This window comes from Gobio gobio, assembly GCF_949357685.1.
Source record: "Gobio gobio genome assembly, chromosome: 3".
NCBI lineage: Eukaryota > Metazoa > Chordata > Actinopteri > Cypriniformes > Gobionidae > Gobio > Gobio gobio.
In genome coordinates this window covers 62,568,790-62,591,706 of record NC_137099.1, presented here as the reverse complement: position 1 = coordinate 62,591,706, position 22,917 = coordinate 62,568,790, and the positions used below count along the sequence as shown (strand labels likewise).

The window sequence follows — 22,917 nt, the reverse complement described above, 5'->3', positions numbered from 1 at the left end:
AAATGTGTCATGGCTTCTGGTCTCGCAAACATATAGGGATTGTCTTTTAAAACCGCACAAGCCTCTCTCTGCTTAACAAGGAGTTCTAAGGCACACAGCATTTTTGGAGTCAGAAGCATTGGAACTGGTCGACCACGCTTTCCCCTGGTGATAACCCTTGTGAAGTGTCTGCAGAGTTTTTTTTTCTACTTCAGAGAGTGCCCAGTCCACATCCTCATGCGGATCAGAAGTGTCTCTTGATAGAAATGCAGACAGAGGCATGCTGGCCACCTCTCCTTCCCTGCGCCGGTTGAAGAGAATCATCTGGGCTAGACATACCTTCGCCAGCTCCATCCAGGCTTTAGTAGAGGGACTTTCGGAAAGTGATTTGAACCACTTGTCTTGCACTTCACTGAGATAGGTATGCATTTTTTGGACATCTTCAGTAAAGGGCATGAGAGTGGGCAGATTCCACTTTGCTTCACTGATGTTCCTCAATGCTGTAGCCGAGATCAGCTCGTTCCACTTGTTCGCATGGACTTCAAGAAACTCACTGCCATTCTTCACAAGCTGTTCATCATTTGAGATTAAGCCCTGAGCTTTTAAGAGTTTGCTTACTTTGACCAGGGAATTACCAAGCTTGTTTGCAAGCGATGGAATCATGAATTTGTCTGTTTCACTGTCATACCCACACGTACACTTGACAGCCTTGACAGTCTTCATGTACTTCTTTGGATTTACACAATTTTCCATTGTTTTTAAAGAGGTGACTCTCCTCGCATTGCGAATCAACTGTCCCAATTCTCGCATCTTCTCTCGCACACACTGTTTGTTTTTGTCTGATAGCCCACCTTTGTTTAACAAGCGCTGCCCAAATTCAGTAATTACGGTGTCATTTTTTATTATATCTGTGATTGGGTCAGGATTCATGGCACTGATTACTCCCCACAGGTGTTTGGTCACGTTTGAAGGCACAGGCCCAGTGTATGTACACATGGACTGAACACGATTTTGTCCTGGTTTGAGGAGGACTGACTGGGGTTTAAGTCTACAAGAACGCATGTGTCGCCACAGGACCCTTCTAGTAAAAAGTCTTTGACAGTATGCACAATGCATGAAATCTTCTCCCTGCACTCTTTTAGGTGGTCGTTTGTATGGCACCAGTTCCCCCTTTCCTGATTCCATAACAGCAGCATTGTGGGCATAGTTTCCTCTGTTGCGAATATAACCCAGCTGTTGTTTTCTCTCCTTTGAACCCTTTGGAAAGCTTAGAGCTCGAGCAAAATCTGATTTATTTTCATGTGAACTTTCTAGATGCCTTGCCATCTTAGCATAAGGTTTAGAGCAATACAAGCAGTAATGTCTCTTGTTGTACACTCTACCGCCATCTCTTTTTTGGTATTCACATACAACCACGCTGTCTATTGTGTTCTGACTTGAACTGGGTTCTTCCCCTGTTCCAGGTGCATCAGACGCAAGGCTGTTCACTTTGTCTGTGGTTGTGGAATCACACGTTTTGTTGGGTTTAGAGCAAGGCTAACATCACTGTCACTGTCGGAAGTGGTATTGGGAACGTAATAATCTGAACTCTCGGGTGTAGAATCCAAGAGCTCGCCAGAATCTTGAGGATCTGTGTCTTTTAGCTAAAAAAAGAAAAGTTATTTAGAAATGGGTTGAACTGACACAATTAATTGATCAGTAAATTAACAGACATAAATTGGCATCTATTTGTGATAATCAATTAACTGTTTAGGTATTCCATTTTTGATGATTCTCTAATATTTTATAGTCAAAATGATTTCACAATAATATATTCTTATTACATTAAGTTACACTAGTCACCAACAGAGGTGGACAGTAACGAAGTACATTTACTTGAGTACTGTACTTAAGTACACTTTTTGAGTATCTGTACTTTACTGAAGTATTATTTTTTAGGTAAACTTTTACTTTAACTTCACTACATTTGAAAGACAAATATCGTACTTTTTACTCCACTACATTTCTATCAAGATCCTCGAAGTCAAAAGTCGTTTCTGTAGCAGCTTTGCAAGTCAGTGGATAATTTTTTCTTCTTCTTTAAAAGTGTTTTTTTTTTTTTGTGCAAAATGTAAATGTCTGGGAGAAAGAGAAGCATAGACATATGGATGAATCTGAAAAAGCATGATGAACGAGCTCAGTTCAGTCTGTGTTTTTGTGCCTCTGAGATGCCAGAGCACGAGTACTGAATAGAGCTTTCTTTTGTGGGGGTTTTTTCACACTTAAACAGACCAATACACACAAAATGTCAATTTTCATTTTGGAAAGTATTCACGTCAACAAAGTTGATTATGTCTTAAGTGAACGTAAACAGTTGGGGGAATATCGGATGTGTATCAGTGTGTAGGATTTGTGCATTCTGCCTTAAAGTGACAGCAGCTTTGTAAAAAGCTTTGTAACTTTTAAGTATTTAAATTAGTTCAAGGTGGTCGTATGCTAGCATGTCGGATAGAGCATCACAGACTCGCTTAAACCACCATGGCATAAAGTGTGCATTTATACAACAATGCAACAATAATAAAATAATGCATTGACTTAAAAAAGGAAATTTACTTTTGATACTTAAGTACTTTTAAAAGCAAGTACTTCTGTACTTTTACTTAAGTAAAAAAATTTTTTAACAACTTTCACTTGTAACAGAGTAATATTTGACTAGTAGTACTTTTACTTTCACTCAAGTAATGGAGTTGTGTACTTTGTCCACCTCTGGTCACCAAGTAATTGATAATGAGAATACATTTTGATGGCAGCTCTAAGCAAAATCCCTGATCAATATGAAATAACAGTGGCTACGTTTGCATGCAACCAAACTCCAGTAGTAATTCGATTGATGGCTCGATCCGACTGAAAAACCTTTATGTAAAATACCTTAATTGCTCCGATTGAGCTAGATCCAAATAAAATTTCTATCGGATTGGATTCTTTTTATAATCTGATCGAGAGGACATCTAAACACTTGATCGCATAGAAAACGCTCGGTGAACATTTAACTTTTTGTTATTAGCAATTTATAAGCTAGGTGCAAAAGATGGAAAAACTCCAAAGCTTGTCAAAAACGAGTGAACTGAGAAGCACAGACGTGATCAAGTGCATGATCATAAAATAATAATAATTTCAGGATAGTCAAGGGCCAATTACTAGAAGACTTACCATGACACTTTTAGGGCGTTTTCACACCTGAAAGTCCGCACCAAGGTCCGAACCGAAGTTCATGTTTTGATACTTTTTATACATTCGGTTAGTTTTGGTTTGGTTTCACATTGCAGTTATGCGAGCGGACTAAAGAACTTTACATGACGCACTTGCGTCCACTCGTCATCATCTATGTGGGCAGCACCTGGACATTGATTGGTTTGTAAACGGACGTGTGTCTGACTTCAGTGTCTTTGACAAGAATGAATGAAAGGACGCATATCGTTGCCACTATTGAACAGTGCGCACTGCTTGACTATTTTTTATTCGTTACATTTAAAAGTGGACATTTCAAGCTTTATATACACATATTTCTCATGTTTGTGAGGCAGTCGCTGCTGAGCTTCGGTTTATTTGAGACACGCTCAAGTTCATGTGTAAAGCATGTGATCGCTCCCGCGATTATTGTCTGCTATAGACTATTTGCTTCTTATTTATTAAATCCAGGCAAATTATCTGATTAAACATTGATTAAAATTAAGATACAATTTATACAAAACGAAATTCCTATTAAAGAAATGCTTTCTAAGCAAAATCATACAAAATTTCGTTCAAAATTATTTCTGACTTTCTGTCTTCTGACATATTGCGCATATTTTCACTTTTCATAATCAATGTAGCCTAGATTGAATTTAAAAATAACATTATAATATTTAAACATAAACAGGAACTTCCTGTAAATGGTCTGAAAGTCCGAACCATACAGAAAATGCTTTCACACTAGAAACGAACCGAACCTTTGTTCAGTTTGATCCGGACCGAGACTGCCTCTTTTGTCGGACCAAATTTCGTCTGTTTGGTCCGGACCGTGGTACGGGGGAGGTTTCACAACTGCAATTTTGATTCGGACCAAACTGAAAAGTCCGAAAATCCGGACCAAACAAGGTAGGTGTGAAAATGCCCTTAGTCCGTCTCAGTCTGGGTACAAAAACCTCATTTTGGAGCTGTGTCACAATCTGTAAACAAAAAGTATAATCAACATGAATTATTATAAAATAGTATTTGAAGTTCAAAAATAAGACTGTAAGTGTGTGTAGAACTTTTGATCATCCAATCGGACACAATTATAGCATTGCAAAAATGCAAATTTACAGAGTTTTTTTTGTTTTGTTTCAATACTTGCATTTTAAAATAAACTTCTAAATGTCTGTTCCGTCGCTATGTAACTAACAGAAGACAATTTTAAAATTGTGGCGCTTCTAATTAAAGGGATAGTTCACCCAAAAACTTTCAACAATTTTTCCATAAATTGAACAGGGAAGGCGATCGGCCGAAAGTTTACTTTATAAAGTTGTATGGATATTTTTCTTACACAAACGCATCGAATCGCTTCAGAAGGCCTTTATTAACTCCCCTGGAGCCACGTGGAGCAGTTATATGACGGACAAATGCATTTTTTACGGACTTCAAAAACAGAGCAACTATTACTGCCATTCTAATGCTTGGATTAGCCTGGACTTTTGTAATAACTCAGATTTTATTTGTCTGAAAGAAGAATGTCATACACACCTAGGATGACTTGAGGGAGAGTAAATCATGGGCTAATTTTCATTTGTGGGTGAAATATCCCTTTAAGTGACAAAACGCAGTTGACAATGTACAAAATACACATACTTGCCACATTTGCAAAGGTAAAAATGTGCAACACTTCAGTGATGAACAAGAACGTACCTGTTGAGGAGAGCTGATCTGAGCCGATTCCTCGTCCATCTGAGTCTCTGACCGGACAGAAGGATCACCGTAACCTGCTGCGCTGGTATTAACAGCAATGCTGCTCATCTGTAAGAGACAACAGTCATATGACAAGATATTAGAACATGGATCATTGTTTGTGACCACTGGATTTTGTTTGTGATCGTGAAATGCAATATGGCCATTGTATGCCACATATAACTTAAACCAGGGTTTTTCCTGGCTCAAAATGAGGCGGAGGTGGTAGTGTTAATTTTGTCACCTATTTTTAATTTAGTCTTAGTCTTGTGCCAAATGTCCTTGTTAGTTTTAGTCATATTTAGTCATTCACATATCTTTTTTTGTTAGTCAAGTTTTAGTCGACTAAAAGTCTCATCATTTTAGTCTAGTTTTAGTCAAAAGACAACTCAAGGTATCTTAGTCAAGTTTTAGTCGACTAAAAATCTTGTTATTTTAGTCTAGTTTTAATCAAAGGAAAACTCTAAATATATTGTGTGGCAAAATAACTTACATAAAATATATATAACCTGCATAATGTGTGTGCCACAACACCATAGCTAACTGGTTGATTTACAGCGTAGATGCCTAAAATCAGCATTAGCTTATGAGACGATGGGCACAAATATCGATTTCGATCTTGATTCAGTATGAATTCATATGTATATATCCTACTGTACATCAGGAAAGATAAGTTTGCCTTTTAGCACTATTTTAAACTTTTTTGAGGGGTTAAAGTATATTTGCTTACATTCATTACTATTCACTATTATTAACATTTTAAAGTTTCACAAATAAGTAAGCAGATATGATCTGCAATACTTTTTTTAGCAACTAGACTAGGGGTTTTCAAACCTTATGATGCCAATGACCCCCAAATATGATGAACCTTTTATGAGGATAAGCTACTTTCACAATAAATGTATTTAAGCAGCTATGTACTGCATTAAGAATACTGCCTTACAACCCCAGTGAGCAAGAAAAATAGGACTATAGTGAAGAAAAACTCACTAGAAAGATATAAAGCAAACATATACAATTCCTGAAAGTATGTATATGGCAAGAAAGGAGAGAAACATTTAGACCTGAAATGGTTAGAATGTTCGCTAGACTTTATCCATTTTTGCTTAGTCATTTTATTCTCTAAAATTTTCTGGGGACCCCTTAGAACATTCTGGAGGACCCCAGTTTGAAAACCCCTGAACTAGACTACATGTATATTTATTAAAGAGCATACATGCACCAATAATGGCATTACAAATGAAAATTTGATTTTTCCATCCACAAAATGACTCTAACTTGCCTCTTTGCAGTGGAATTCTCTATTTTAACCTTAATTACTATACTAATTGTAATATAAATAATACAAATATTAGAAGACAAATGTTTTAAGTGGTCATTAATGGACCATACTTATTGCACAAATAGTATTTAGTACCAAAAGATCGCCTCAAAATATTCAAAAAATATTATTGAACTAAAATATAGGCTATTTATTTTAAAAATAGTTAAGGTGTATGGTCACATTTGACCACCAATGAGTGTGACAATTAGTAATGATCAATGCACACTATGCTGTACTGTTTACCAAAAATTGCTGCAAACACCTGTATAGTGAAGCTGCTATGTATCAAAAATACTCCTTCCGGTTTCTCATAAGTTTTGGAAAGTTTTTTTCGAGTGTGGGTATATGTGACATCAGATGGGGCGGAATGTCCTTGGAAAGTCGCGAGTGAGCAAACGCTTAAGCCGGCTGCACTGCAGTCACAGGACTTCACTGAATCAACAATGTCACCAAAGCAAGACAACCCTGCACAGCTTCCCAAAGAACCCAGCGTTAATGGGACAGTGGATGGAGTTTGTTTTTTCGGAGCAGGAGTTGTGCAAGTGTTTGTTTGTTCCCTGAATTTCGGCGATGATGGTTTATAAACAAGGCCCAGTTCAACTCCGGATTTGTAGCTGGTCTAACGCTGAAAGATGGAGCGGTCCCAGCGATTAAGGTTCACGGTCGTGTGTTGGTAGCAGGCGGTGAGTAAAACTGCTTCAAATGTCTTTGTGTTGTTAGCTATCGATTCCATTGTTTTTCTATGTAAACATGCATAGCTCAACGCAATAGAGTGCCGAAGTTGTGACGTCACTTTGTAGGCCAAAACGCGGAAGTGAGTAAGCATTTTAGCCCTTCCGGTTCCCTCGCCCTAAAGTCAATGGGTTTTTTGAATGGGTTTTTGCTAAATCGCCTGAAATAAGGTCTGTGGTCAACAAAGCCTCTAAATATTTTCACGTTTTGATCTATGACATAAAACACATTAGTTAGAACCTGCTTGTGATTTTTTAAAACTTTATTGTGTCTTAAAAACGGTGGTTGCTAACAAGTTGCTAAAAGGGACTACATCATTTGGCGGGGACTTTAGACGTCATCGTGACCAGTGTTGGGCACGTTACTTTAAAAAAGTAATTAGTTATAGTTACTAGTTACTTCTTACAAATAGTAACTGAGTTAGTAACTGAGTTACATCATTATAAAAGTAACTAATTACCAGGGAAAGTAACTACTGTGTTACTTTTTTCTTTCTTTCAAATGTTCAAATATGTCAAATAACTTGGATGCCCCCAATTTTAAATATGTTAAATGAATGAATTGGACACTAAATAGAATAAATTGCTATTATAAAACATTGTACATTAAATGTACACTATTGTAATGTTGCTGTGGGACAACGTGAGAGACACCTATCAAATTCAATGCATTATTGTAAATATTATCAGTAGTATCACTACTATAGTTTAAATATTGAGTAAATAGTATCAGTACTTCTTTACTACTCCTCTGGTAGTGGAGCTCACGTTATCACCTGGGTTTTTAGCCACTAATGTTGTGGCTGTGATGATGTGAGGCTTCATTAGATTAGAATTACTTGCCACCGACGTGGATAGACTCTTTCTTCCTGGGCATAAGTTGCACGTTACATAAACATTTGTACCTTTCACCTCAACGAGGGAAAAGTAGCGCTTATAATTCCAGTTTGCGAAAACTACCTTTGAAGTTGTTGGACTTGCCATCGCTGACTGTGCATATGCGTGTGCGTCATAGGTGTGTGTGTGTGAACTCAACCTATCAACCTCAACCCGTCTCACACCCACCAATCATCATCAGTTATGTGTACCACCCAACCCACCCCCAACACGCATGGCTGGCGCGCGCACACACACACACACACACACACACACACGTTGCAGGTCCGACTGACAGAGAGCCTGTTCGGATGAAACCGCTTCATTGAGCTCAATTATAGTAACGCCGCATTTTTTTCCTCAGTAACGCTAACGGCGTTGTAACGGAAGAAATAGTAATTCGTTTGATTACTCGTTACTGAAAAAAGTAATTCCGTTAGTAACGCCGTTTATCTATAACGCCGTTATTCCCAACACTGATCGTGACAAACAGGAAATCTCTCACTAGCCCGCGTTTCAGCCTCACTTATGAAGAACTTATGTGGCGTGAATAATAATAATATATAATATATATAAATAATAATAATTCGCGCAAAGTTGGATGCTTGAACATTTCAAGTTTACTCTCTTCACATGTTCGTCTCGTTGAGAAATGGCTGACATGGGCTGTGTTTACACGTCTTTTTTGTTAAAATCTACTGTTAATGTGTGACAAAACGTAGTTTTAAGACTTTTTCAGTTGATAATGTAGTTGTTTAAAGCTCAAATCTGTGGTTTATTTATATAAAGAGTGCCTATTTTAACATTTTATCTGATGTTTTCGGAGTTGTGAGCTCCAGTGGGTCAGCGGCGCTCCGCGCTTGTTTACCCGGCGAGAGTAGACTTTCCTCGGCTAGTCCTTCTGACGTCTGCCGCTGGCTCTGATGTCTCTGTGGCGTCTCCAGCTATAATTCCTCTTGTGGAGATTTTTAACGGCCCATATTTGCTCTCATGGATCTATAATTTGTTCCCTGGCAAATCGTTTATGCTGAGGGCAAAGTGAAGTTTCATTACTTGTTTATTTTTAGGCTATAACTGTACGTTACCGTTGTAAGTTAGCCGACTAGCACTGACTTTGAATGTTTGACTGATTTGTTTGCTTTATTTAATGTATAGCTTATTATACATTTTACTTATACTTTTGTATTATTGATCATACATAAACTTGCATTTAACAAAAAAAGACTGGGTTGTGTTTCATGTCATTTAATGTTATCACAGTGATAATCATATTGTCTGAAAAAACTCAGAGAGGCACGCATAAACAAAATTAGTTTCTAACATTTTTGGAAAAAACGAATGGGCAATATTTCTCATGAAAAAGTGGATAAGTGTTCACACACAGCGCAGATCATAATGAGCGAGCGGGTTTTTTAAATAAAGTTTGAGGAAGCTTGATGATGACGTTGATCCGCGACCATGGTGTGCTGTAGTCCGTTTATAGCCGACCGTTAGCATTGGATATCTGACGGCTTTATTTAGGCTTCAAAATTTATACATTTTGGATTAATTTGTAAATATTATCTTGATAGACAAAACGTGTAAGGGTCATAACTCTTTGTTGAACACAGATCTTATGTTTTGCGATTTTCCAAAAGTCTATGGGGAAAATGCATGGCTTTTCGATCGAGGGAACCCATGCGCCGCTAACTTCCGGTTTGGCCTACAAAGTGACGTCATAACTTCGGCACTCTATTGATTTGTGGGGACCTCATTTGCATAATTCCATTGTTTTTCTATGTAAACATGCATAGCTCAACGCAATAGCTGCGCACGCTCGTCATTCTTTAGCTCCGCCTGAACGATACGCCCACAGCTGCTCAGCTTTTTTCGGAAAGACTCGGTACAGCGTATCTTTCTTTTATAAAAATAATAAAACTAAAGACTTTTCGGGGAGATGAAAGATGCAATACTACTCTATAGACACTCAAGATTTACACAAGATTGACTGAAAATTAGTGCCCCCCCCCCCCCCCCCCCCCCCCTTAATGACTGATAAATCACACCATACACCACCTTACCTTTCTCTGCATTTATATACTTCACGTCTAATTTGAATGTCTTGTCAGTCTTCGAAACCACATGATGCATGGCATCCTTAAGGGGGCTGATTCGTGGTGGCATTTCAAACTTGGAAAAAGATGTGTAAAGAATTAGTGTGAAAATGGGGAGACATGCAAAATTAAACTAGTATTTTCAATAAGCAGATAATAATGTTATTGTAATGTTACACTGTACTGTATTACTCTCATGTACAAGGTCATTTTATCACAATGTATGCAAAGACAATAGAACAAGGATAATCAATGTCTGGCACAACACTAGCCTTAAGGGCATCAACTCACTATGTTCACTTAGACTCTAATCGCTCACAAATAAAAATATGTTCCTATATATTGTACAGTAGCCATGAGAAATTATTTAAAAATGATTTTTTTTACCTTAACTTATTCTTCTGGACGACTCACCTACAAACCCCGGTTTGTAACTACTATTTATTTAACTAAAAATAAGTTTAATAATTTATTCATTTAAAGCTACTTACCATTTTAGTTGTTTAATTTTACTTAATTTCTCTGTGAAGCACTTTGGTAATGACCTGTGGATTATATGTAGTCTACAGATTCACTTTATCACAAATTAGGTATCATTTGAAAGCTTACAAACTCAAAATTCATCCTGTGAAAACCGTTTTGAAATCGGACATTGTGTTGCCATGGAAACGTTACTCTAAATTATTCTAGTGGGCTCCTCCCCTAGTGGGCGCTGTCATGTTTCATATTACAACAATTATTTTAACTACTTTATATTCAAAATCTTTTCCAATCTTGACAAAACGCATATTGTCGGAAAGGTCTGAGTCTCAAGGGTCCATATTTGGTGACTGTTTTGTGATGGAAGTAATATTTGGACAGAAATTTACAGGAAAATGCATCAAAACAACAATAAATGGAATTTGACTGACACCCGGTGGCTATTTTTGGTACAGCACCCTAAACAAAATCTCATGGGGACTTCAATTTTTGTGATATCAACTTCAAATTTGGAACACAAATTGGTTAGACATATGGCTTTGATTTTATAGTAATTTTAGAGTAAATTCATTTTTGTAAAATATATATTTTATATGAAATAAAAAATATTTAGTACAGTATTTTTCATTTACAGTAAATTTAAACTTCCATAACTATTTGATACTTTCATATTTTGAATTGCTTTCACTTCAGCAATAATCTGCAGAATGTCGTCTTTAAAACGAGACCAAACTTTGGTCTATATTCCAAAGCATTCTTGAATTACAGCCCTTTAAGTTTGGATAGTGCATTTTCATGTGTATTCTCAAAAAGGGGGGTGACAGTCAAAGGGTTAAATGTAAATAAACAAATACTGATATTTAATTCTTCATAATTACAGTCAAACACTATAAACAGGAGCCTGACATCAAGTGCAAAACCCCCCTCCCCCCGCAAAATTATATTCCAACATGTGCCCTGACAAAAATATGATTTCAACATGTTCTTTGACAAAAATATGATTTCAACATGTGCCCTGACAAAAATATAAAATTTCTTGTGAAGTCTGTGAAGTCAAGTGTCAATTTAATACGTATGTCTTTGCTGAAATCGATCCTAACGAGGCCTAGGAAGTGGGCGGAGCCCAACCATAATTGGAAAATGTGTGTGTGGAGACATGAGTGCATTACCAGTCAGTAAGGTTTGGGGGCGCAACTGAGCTCTCCCTACACACACGCACAATACCACAAAAACGTGTGTTATGGGCCAAAGCTAAAACTCCGCCCACCACCTTCAGAACAGATTCTCTACTCATTTTAATGAGTTTCCCTTATGGGGACCTGATTTTTGGTCCCCACAGCGCAAGAGGTCCCCACAACGTGGTGAATACCAGAACACACACACACACACACTCACACACACACACACATACTAACTCACAGACACACTCACACACACACACACACACACACACACACACACACACACACACACACACACACACACACACACACACACACACACACACACACACACACACACACACACACACTCACTCACTCACTCACTCACTCACTCACTCACTCACTCTCTCTCACACACACACACACTCACACACTCACAGACACACACACACACACACACACACACACACACACACACACACACTCACTCACTCACTCTCTCTCTCTCTCACATACACACACACACACACACACACACACTCACTCACAGACACACTTACACACACACACACACACACACTCACTAACTCACTCACTCACTCACTCTCTCTCACACACACACACACACACACACACACACACACACTCACTCACAGACACACTCACACACACACACACACACACACACACACACACACACACACTCACTCTCTCTCACACACACACACACACACACACACACACACACCAGAATGACTCAATAGCATTGTTTCCATCCACCTATTTGTATGCACATTTTGGGATATCACATCAAAAAATGCTGAATGGAAACACAAAGATGCTCATACATTTTTAAAATGCGCTCTTTGAGTCGGATAAATGTTCTATCTGATACAAAACATGCGGATAAACTACGATGGAAACGCATTTACCGAATAAATTCCTCGATGCGCATTAAACAAATCATGTGACTTTTGCGATGTAACAGCAGAACTGAACTAACCAGAGGAAAAATCCTGTCTGCAAAGCATCTGATGTGTGTTTTGGTCATTCAGAAGTCTTCCATTACTGTAATCTGTTGTGAAAGATGCTCGCTGTATTTTCCTCCTAGAGCTCTAGAACTGTCTTACATGTGTTCCCAACAGCACATCTGCCTCTGAGAGAAACACAACACGTTTATTGAGACGCAAATCATTGATTATATACGAACAGGATTATATACGGTGGCTTCTCAGAGATTGTTTAGCGGTAGTTTATCAGGAAGGGGCGATTATGTTCTCTTCGACTGGATGGAAATGGTGCTTTATTCACAAATGTTTTATACAATATTACAATTTTGCGCATAAGTTACATTTGCATCTTTTGGATGGAAGCACAGCTAATGAAGGCTTTGCAAACCACTGCTGCTTATTAAAGCCGCCATTTCCACAACGACTGTCGCGTTACCATCAAGCGGCTCCTCCCGCAGTTCCCTTTCGAGGGAACTCGCACTGCATCGGAACGACGCTTTGGGGATGTTCCCTTAGCATCAGCGAATCTGAAACCAGAATGCCAACTAGGCCAATCCGATTGGCGTGCGTGATGACGTAACCGTGACGGCATACCCGGAAGTATAAAAGGGGAGCTGGAACGTAATGTCGGCAGTAATCGCTCTGAAGCATGCGCTCTGTGTCAAAAACTGTCTGTCTATTTATTGTTGTATGTCAGTAAGAAAGTGTGTGAATGATGGAAGAGAAAATGAGAGAATTCAAGCAGTGTGTGCATCCTTGCCCTAGTTATATGTCGGGCTCGGATACACACCTGCTGTGTGTGCACTGTCTAGGCGTTCAGCATGCTCGAGCGGCTCTCGAGGGAGCCGCTTGTGAGCATTGCGAAAAGCTGACGCTCAGAGTGCTCGAGCCCCATGGTTCTGGACCCGCGGTCGCTGAGGCGGCTCGGCGTTGCAGATCATGGGGTTCACAGCGGGACTTGTCAGAGGGTTTCGGGACTGCTGCGGCACTTTCCCGATCCTCCTCTGACAGTTCCGAGGATCTTCCTCCCCGTGTGGAAGCCCGCTCTGCAGCTTCTTCCCCCGGGGTGGGAGGTCCGGTGCTCGTTCTCTCCGTTCCGAGGAGCCGGAGGAAATAGGCACCGAGGCGGGGGATGAAGCAGAAATTGTTTCAGCGCTTCATCCGCCCGCCCAAGAGGAGTTGGTAGAGGTGTTGACCCGGGCTGTGGCCAAATTAAACATAAATTGGCCACAAGAGGCTCTGGAAATTCAGCCACCCAGTAGGCTGGATGACCGGTTCCTCTCGCACCGGGTTCAAAGACCTCGCCGGGGCCTGCCTTTTTTCCCGGATCTGCACACTCTCCATTCTGCAGGCCTACCAGGCCGATCTCCTTAAGGAGTTAGACGAGGGAGATGGTCCCTCTCCGGAGGATATTCTGGAGCTAAGGAAGGCTGCAGATTTGTCTCTACGCGTCACCAAGGAGACGGCCCGTGCTATCGGCCGCTCCATGGCTTCAATGGTGACTGTGGAGAGGCATCTCTGGCTGAATCTGTCGGGGATAAAGGAGAAGGATAGATCCTTCCTCCTGGACTCCCCGATTTCGCCTTCTGGGTTGTTTGGAGACGCGGTTAATGCCGTCGTCTCCAGACACCAGGAGGCGAAGAAGCAGTCAGCAGCCTTCCACCAGTATCTCCCTCGTCGCTCAAAACCTGGGAAGGCTGGCCCTAGCGGACAGCCTCAGCCGTCATCCAGCTCCTCGCACCGAAAGGTGCAAAAAGAGAGCGTCGCATCTAGAGCCCCTCCCCCGGGAGCCTGGCAACAGAGGCGACGCTCTCAGCAGCAGTCTTCCGCTCCTAAGGGCGATCTACGGAATGTCCTTCAGGCGCGGAAGGCTGCTGGGAAGAAGTCCTAGTTGCGGCAGGGCTTCTAAGAGCGGTCCCTCCCGCAGAGGAACAACCGAGGTTGTTTCCTCTGTGGCGCTCTGGGGAAATGGATGTGGTAATCCCGCCGTCTATGACGCTTCGGGCCACATCGATTTCCCGCGAACGCATGCTGCACCAGCCGCCTCTGGAAAGACCTGCGGCTGGGCAGCTCGCGCGTCCGCACACGGTGAACCGTCCCCAACTACTTCCTGCCGGTCAGCCGCTTCAGGGGGGACGGGAACCGTGTAACACCCGACACCAGCCTCGAGAGGCTGGTTCCCTTAGTAGATTATCTCGGCGCATGGAAATGCCTTCCGAATATTTCTACATGGGTCCTGCGTACTGTAGAAATGGGTTACAGACTGCAGTTCGGTCATCCTCCTCCAAAGTTCAGGGGTTTGTACTGGACTACAGTGGTGCCCGAGCGGGTTCGGGTAATGGAACTAGAAGTAAAAACCTTATTAGCGAAGGAAGCCATAGAGCGTGTTCCTCCGCTGGAAAGGGAGTCCGGGTTCTACAGCCGGTACTTTATAGTTCCCAAAAAGGATGGAGGGTTGCGTCCGATAATAGATCTGAGGTTTTTGAATCTGTCTCTGAGGAGCTTCAGATTCAAAATGCTCACCATTCCCATGATTGTGAGTCAGATCCAGTCCGAGGACTGGTTCGTCACGATAGATCTGAAGAACGCATATTTCCACATCTCCATCCTTCCATGTCAGAGGAAGTATCTGAGGTTTGCTTTCGGGGGCGAAGCGTACCAATATCGAGTGCTTCCCTTCGGCCTAGCCCTCTCCCCACGCACCTTCACGAAGTGCATGGATGCAGCTCTGGCTCCAATGAGACTTCAGAGCATCCGTGTACTGAATTATATCGACGACTGGCTCATACTGGCCCAGTCGTACGATATGGCGGTCCGGCATTGAGATGTCGTTCTGGCCCACATAAGGTGCTTGGGGCTGAGACTCAACACGAAAAAGAGCGTGTTGACGCCATCCCAGAGGACAACGTTCTTCGGGGTCGTATGAGATTCGACGACGATGCGGGCACAATTGTCTCCCGCGCGAGTCGAGACCATACTGGCGATGGTCTCAGGAATAAGGCTAGGCCACAACATCACTGTGAAGCACTTTCAGAGGGTGCTGGGGCACATGGCAGCAGCGTCCAGCGTAATACCTTCTGGCCTGCTGAACATGAGACCCCTCCAGTGGTGGCTGAAAACCAAGGGGTTTTCCCCCAGAGTGAATCCTTTTCGTATGATCAGGGTAACGCGCAAATGCCTTCGTTCCCTAGTCATATGGAAGAAACCTTGGTTTCTGTCCCAGGGGCCAGTGTTGGGAGCGTCTTGTTGCCGGAAATCCGTTTCAACAGACGCCTCCCTCACTGGCTGGGGCGCGGTCATGGAAGGCCGCTTTGCGAGGGGCCCGTGGGAGGGCCGTCATTCCTCCTGGCACATAAATTGCCTGGAGATGATGGCGGTCTACAAAGCTCTCAGAAGCTTTTTCCCGGACCTTCACGGCCAACATGTCCTGGTACGGACAGACAATATGTCTGTCGTAGCGTACATCAACCACCAGGGGGGTTTGAGGTCGCGCCCTCTTTACAGACTGGCGCGTCAAATCCTCCTGTGGTCCCAAGGGAAACTGTTGTCCATCAGGGCAATGTATGTCCCGGGGGTCCAAAATCAGGGAGCAGACATCCTGTCGAGGCAGGGGCTGAGGCCCGGGGAGTGGCGACTCCACCCAGAGGTGGTGGAGGCCATATGCAAGAGGTTCGGCCCAGTGGAAGTTGATTTGTTTGCGTCTCGAGAGACGTCCCACTGTCCACTGTGGTTTTCCCTCACGCCTCACTGGATGCCATATATATATATATATATAGGGCTTGACATGAACTTTTTTTGCTCAGCAGTCACTGTGGCTAGTGTTTTTTTATTTTTGTGAAATGCATTTAGACTCACGGGTAGGACACTTGGGATTGCATTTTCATCATAATACCATGTTTGAATTTCATAATGCATTCTGAGCCAAAGGTACACAGGAATAGAACCCAAGAAAACATTAATACATTTAAGGAGGATTTATTGAAACAAGATTGGAGTAAAGTGTATGTAGAAAATGTGAATGAAGCTTACGACTCATTTTTGGCTATTGTAGTGTCACTCTATGAAAAACACTGTAGAGGTAAAAAAGAAATCTGAGGAAAAACCGTGGATAACTAATGGAATACTAAAGGCATGTATTAAGAAGAATGTGCTTTATGTGGCAACCACAAGGGCAAAGGACGCTATATATGTTATATGTTCTAGTTTAGACTACGCCACCCTGGGAATTTCACCCAGAGAATACTATCCGCGCACAGGTTCCCCACTAAGGATAAGAGGCTGGAGACCCCGAGGCAAATTGGCTTGTGGTACCATGCTGCTGGAGTGATCCACCAACAGTTGTGCTGCCTTGCAAGTTGGAGAAAGTAGAGGATCCTGACTGAGTGCCAGAGCTACCGGTGGAGGTAGAGGTAAACTGCTTCCATGGACTCTGGACCGTAGCAGACTGGCTGACAGCCCATTGGGGTGAGGATAGTGCTACACTTGGATATGAGGCTGGAGACCCAGAGGCAAACTGGCTTGATGTACCGTGGTGCTGGAGTGATCCACCAACAGTTGTGCTGCCTTGCAGGTTGAAGGGAGTAGAGGACCCCGGCTGGGTGTCATAAGAGGTCAACTGATTCTGTGAACTCTGAACAGTAGCAGACTCGCTGAAAGCCCCTTGGGGTGAGGATAGTGCTACACTTGGATATGAGGCTGGAGACCCAGAGGCAAACTGGCTTGTGGTACCATGCTGCTGGAGTGATCCACCATAAGTGGTGCTACCCTGCAAGTTGGAGAGAGTGGAGGATCCTGACTGGGTGCCAGAGCTACCGGTAGAGGTAGAGGTAAATTGCTTCCATGGCCTCTGGACAGTAGCAGACTGGCTGACAGAACCTTGGGGTGAGGATAGTGCTACACTTGGATATGAGGCTGGAGACCCCGAGGCAAATTGGCTTGTGGTACCATGCTGCTGGAGTGATCCACCAACAGTTGTGCTGCCTTGCAAGTTGGAGAGAGTAGAGGATCCTGACTGGGTGCCAGAGCTACCGGTGGAGGTAGAGGTAAACTGCTTCCATGGCCTCTGGACAGTAGCAGACTGGCTGACAGCCCATTGGGGTGAGGATAGTGCTACACTTGGATATGAGGCTGGAGACCCAGAGGCAAACTGGCTTGTGGTACCATGCTGCTGGAGTGATCCACCATAAGTGGTGCTACCCTGCCGACTATGCCAAGTATGTGGCAACCACAAGGGCAAAGGACGCTATATATGTTATATGTTCTAGTTTAGACTACGCCACCCTGGGAATTTCACCCAGAGAATACTATCCGCGCACAGGTTCCCCACTAAGGATAAGAGTATGGAGACACAGGCATTTGTACAAAATTACAAAAGTTTATTATAATCTATAGTAAAACCCATATACAAAAATAAGACAAGTATCAAGCAGTCAATGACAATGTTCACAGAAAAGAAGCTGCGGCCTTGCAAGAGATATGGATGTTCCCCTCATACACACTACACACTCACTCTCACAGCACAAAGCGCCCCAGTGAAAATATCAGCCACAGCAATCGTTGTAGACACCACCACCAAGGATAGGAGGGAAACAATCAACCTCCGGGCAAAGGACGCAGCTCCTAAAACAGACACACTCCACACCACACACAGACCACACAAAAGAAAATAGTTAAAGAAAAGGTTATACAAACTAACAGGTGGATGGCAACGACTCACCCACCTACAGGCCTTGGCATTCAACCTTAATAGGCCCAATCAAATAAGGAAATAATGAAAATAAACAAATTTAACCAGTCTTTCCCCAGAAATCAACAAACAAAAAAAAAGAATTTTTATGTTTTACACATAAATCAACCACTTCAAATGAATAAACAATATATAAAATAAATCAATTCACAAATATTATGTTTACACAAAAGAAAGGAGACCCACACTTGTGAAAGCATAAATTACTCATACAAAACAGCAACACAAAGAAAAAAACAATAATTTGAGGTCTTAATATGGGCAAATCATCCACTAAGGATGTGTGTGAGCAGAATATAGAAAGATGTAATACAGTACAGCAGAATCAGAACATTGTATCACAGCCGTCTCAATTGGCCTATGACAAAACAGCGATGACTGCACAAACTGCAGTTCTCCTGGAATTCACAGAGATGATTAGGACAATATATATAAAATTTAAAAGGAGAAATCAGATGGTGACCTACCGGTAGCTACGAAGCCAGGCACTCAAAAGGACATCCCCTCAATAGTTTAATACAGTCGTCATTCACGCCAACTCACGAACTAACAAAGCAAAAATGCAGGAGAGTTGCTCTCTAACCAGCTGCTACATTTCTAACCAGGCATTGACAATAAGTTAAACCATATCATACCCGCACCTGAAGTCCACAGACGCCCGCACAACAGCCATCCGAGTGAAGCCAAAACCACGTTCATAATGAAACGAAATGAGATTATTGTCCGCCCAGAACGGTCACAGCGAGAAGCAAACAGACGAGGGTCCACAACGGCGTGCTAATAGCAGTCACAGCAGCGTACAGCAAACAGGCGAGGGTTCCCAAATAACGCGCTGGAAGCGATCACAGCAGCGCCCAGCGTGCAGCATGAAGCAAACAGGCGAGGATTCACAGAAGACGCGCAACGAGCCTAAATACACGCGCAGCTTAATGACGTCACATAACTTAGAATACAAATGGGCTTTCAGCTCATTATGCCACATTTATAAAGAGTTTTTAAAGAAGAGGACAGAAGAAGCAGAAAATAAATATAAGACATATAAAAATAAACTGATTAGAATCATGAAAAATATTAAAATAATTACTACAGTAAATTACTGGAGGATAATTAGAAATAATATAAGAAACACATGGAGAGTGTTAAATGAAATTATCAAGAGTAAAAAAGGACACATAGGAGATTTTGAATATTCTTTAATTAAAAACAATACAGAGGTCAAGGATGTGACCTCAGTGGCAAATTAATTGAATTATTTTTTTGTTGGAGTTGGTCCAGGTTTGGCTGAGGGGCTTGTAAAGACTGGCAGCATAAATTATGTGTTCAGTAAGAATGTACATATTGGTGAATCTATTTTTGTGAAGGGAACTGATGAAAAAGAAATTATAGAGATTGTTAAAACATTTAAGAGTAAAAGGTCAACAGATTGGAATGGTATTGACATGTGTATAGTTAAAAGTATTATTGGAAGTATTGTTAAACCTTTAAAGCATGTATGTAATCAATCTCTGAAATCTGGATTTTTCCCAGATAAAATTAAAATGGCAAAGGTAATACCCATATATAAGGCTGGTGAAAAAATATACTCTCAAATTACAGACCAGATTCAGTGCTCTCACAGTTCTCAAAAATACTAGAACAAATTTTCTCTGTAAGACTTAATAGTTTTATTACTAAACACAATATACTGTGTGATCAGCAATATGGTTTCAGGGCTAATAGGACAACTTCACATGCACTTATTCAACTTGTAGAGGAAATAACAACAGCAATAGAACAAAACAAAAAAAATGCAGTGGGGATATTCTTGGATCTTACATGGGCATTTGACACAGTAGACCATAAATTATTATCCATGAAATTACATAAATATGGAATCAGGGGGACGGCACTTTCTTGGTTAAATAACTATTTACAAAATCGATATCAATACGTAGAACTGCAAAACTGTAAATCAACATCCAAGGTAATTACCTGTGGGGTCCCCCAGGGGTCAGTGCTGGGACCATTGTTGTTTAATTTATATATAAATAATGTATGGGAGGTGTCAAATAAGCTGAAAACTATTTTATTTGCTGATGACAATAGTTTAATTTGCTCTGGGGAAAATTTGGATCAACTCTTGGATATAGTGGAAAACGAATTGAAAAAGATGAAGAGCTGGTTTGTAGTAAATAAACTAACATTGAACTTATGCAAAACTAAATTCTTAATCTTCGGTAATCGTTTAACAAACATACATAAGAAACTTGTGATAAATGACATTGAAATAGAAAAAGTAAAAGAATTTAAATTTTTGGGAGTAATAATTTATGAAAAATTATGTTGGAAGCCACATGTACATTATATTAAGGCCAAAATATCTAGATCAATTGCAATACTTTATAAAACTAAATATCTATCAAATCAACGCTCATTGTACACGTTGTATTGTTCCTTCATACTTCCATATATTACTTATTGTTTGGAGGTGTGGGGACACGCATACAAAACGAACACTAAATCTATATTTATACTTCAAAAGAGAGCCTTAAGAATTGTAAATAAAACTACTTATAGAGCACAAACTAACCCACTTTTCATCAAAATAAAAGCACTAAAATTCAGAGATTTGGTAGAACTTAAAACTGCACAAATTATGTATAAAATATATAATCAACAATTATCAAAAAGTATCCAAGGGTTATTTCAAATGAGAGAGAGCAAGTTCTATCTGAGAGGACATTTGGTATTACAAAGGAAAATTATAAGAACAAATGTTAAGAATCACTGCATTACAACCAAAGGAGTTCATTTATGGAATAAATGTAGTGAAGAGATGAAAACATGTACAACAATGAGTAATTTTAAGAGTATATTTAAAATGAAAATATTGAAGGGGTATGAAAAGGAATTGAGGTGTTAGTATCGTATACTGACCGTATGTTTTTGGGATTATATAAAAAGTCTAGTTTGGTTGGGTTTTTATTGGGTGTAATATAGATAAATGGAAAAGAAGATGATGGGAATGTGTATACGTACTGTAGTTATGAATGTATGCATCTGTGTAATATTATGTGAATATAAGCACTGGCAGTAGATATATAGTGTATGTTTATGCACATATGTAAAGCAACGATTCTATTTGTGTTTAATTAAGGGAAAAATAGAGATAAGGGGGGGGGGGTATGACTAGAAAAGTTTTTTTGAACTTCTTCCTACTCCTTTTTGAACATGGGAAATTGTTTTGTTTTTCCTTTTGAAGTACTTAATTATTTATAATAATTTTGGAAGTGTGTATAGAGAGTGTATGAATGTTGTGAGAGTGTATGAGTGTATGAGAGGGTTTTTTATTTGGTATTTTTAATTGTATTGTATGTATGTTGGCATGCATGATTTAGGTACATATATATATATATATATATATATATATATATTCTTCCTGTTATTATTATACTTTTTTTTAACATGTAAAAAAAAAAAAAAAAAAAAAGTTAATTAGGTAATTAAGAGATTAACTGAGTGATGACTGAGCATTAATGATGAACACCTGATGATAATGAGCAGAATCACTGAAGATAATAGTAACACAAGAACTACAACTGAGTTCAGCCACAGCCTAAAGCCTAGTTCACACTGCCCGATTTTAGCCCCGATTTTGACTCACCGACAGGTTTTGGGAAATCGCAGACAAATGCCTGAATTCATAGGCAAATTGGTGCTTGTGCATGCAAGTGACAATCACGCAGTGTGAATGATCAAAGATGCGATCAGAGAGAATTGCAGATGAGTCACAGACGGCCGCGAGATATTTGGCATGCTAAATATCTGGACCTGTCGGCGATTCAAACTGCTGTGTGAAATGAGTTATGACTGAAAAATACATCGGCGAGGACCTACAGCCAATGAGAGAGCAAGATACAGGGCAGCGGGAGGTTCAGGGAGGAGTTATAGACCAGAATATTAGTATGTTTAATAGTTATATTTACAGTTATATCAAGCAGAAACAAAGTACAAATGTGTCTCCCCAACCATTTCCTCCACCATAATCTTTTTTCTTTTTCTCCTTTTTCCTGAAAATCAGTGCACAGACAATTTGGATAGCAAGAGTCTGAACTGCAGTCTATATTTTTAATAAAAATTACAGTCTCGCGCAAGAACTCCGGTCTGACGCACTTGTGATCTCGCGCTGTTTCCTTCTCACTTCTTGCGTGTGTTTGCTTGTGAAACGTAGTTCGCGGACGGGACAGAGCTGTTGGTGATTTTTCCTCTTGTACAGTCATGCAGTGTGAAACCCCCTGTCGCCGATCCATCGGTCAATGTGAACACAGCAGTGACTGAATGCTGGCCCAAGATAGTCATGCAGTGTGAAAAGAACTGTGATCCGACCAGTTTGAAAATCGTGCAGTCTGAACTCGGCATTAGATGAAATCAACTGAAGATAAAAGAAGACATTAAATCTCTCAGCAGAGGAGGATTAAACAACTCCACAAACAGCATTACCAGCTTCACACATTACTAACCAGAAGAAAATTGATCATTGTGAATTAACAGAGATAAAAAAAAAATCTGCCATTATGGTGATCAGTGTTTGCTTT

At 40.7% G+C, this 22,917-nt stretch overlaps 1 protein-coding gene across 1 annotated transcript in view; it reads left to right on the top strand.

Moving 5' to 3' along the window:
- Window positions 1-22,917, top strand: part of LOC307123089 (B-cell receptor CD22-like) — a 72,960-nt gene that overhangs the window by 48,895 nt on the left and 1,148 nt on the right. The window lies entirely within an intron of this gene.